Here is an 810-nt window from a genome sequence, read left to right as displayed (position 1 = left end):
GTTCAAATCCACCAGCCACTCCTCGGAAGGAAGATGGGGCAATCTACTTCCGTAGTGATACTGCCTCGGAAACCCAAGGAGGGGTCGCTATGGGTCGGGGCTGACTCGATGGCAAAACAACAACAACAACATCTGAGAGAGAGGAGGGGAAAGGAGTTACTGGAGGCTGAGGACAGATGAGAAAGCATGAAAAAGAATTATTCAAGAGTGGAAGAATAAATTTATTAGGGATTAGGAGTAGAGCTGTAGGCAATTTTAAGGTCCCAGTTAAAACCTGTGATCAAGTCTTTAAAGAAAGCCCAGTCAACACTGTTTTCTGTGTTTTTTTTTTTTTTGCAGTCATTCACTGTTTAGGAGCAGGTGTGCTCATAATGACTACTAGCAAAGTTTTCACCAGTCTACAACAAAATAAGAAAAATAAGGGCAATATTCATAGTCTCTCACTAAAATTTTTTCAATCTAAATTCCTATTTTATTCTGAAATTATATAATTTTTACATGGTAATATTAAAATTAAAATTATGGTGATAATTTCTTTTTTCTTTGCTATTTGTCCTAATGTTTTGGTTTTGGATTTTACTTGGAAAATGCAAAGTTGGTAATATGCTGACTCCCCTAGTTTTTAAGTTGTTTGAGACATCGAAAATATCAGATAACTCATACATTCAATACTACATTTTCTATATAAAAATCTGAATAAAATAGCAACTTGATAGACAGCATATAGGAGCTCTGGTGGCATAGTGCCAAAGTCATGTGACTGCTAACCAGAGGCTGGCAGTTCAAACCCACCAGCCACTCCTCAGAAGG

Source organism: Orycteropus afer, unplaced genomic scaffold (genome assembly GCF_000298275.1).
Source record: "Orycteropus afer afer isolate SDZICR_OR568_19922 unplaced genomic scaffold, OryAfe1.0 scaffold00361, whole genome shotgun sequence".
Lineage (NCBI taxonomy): Eukaryota > Metazoa > Chordata > Mammalia > Tubulidentata > Orycteropodidae > Orycteropus > Orycteropus afer.
This window is presented reverse-complemented; position numbering follows the sequence as displayed.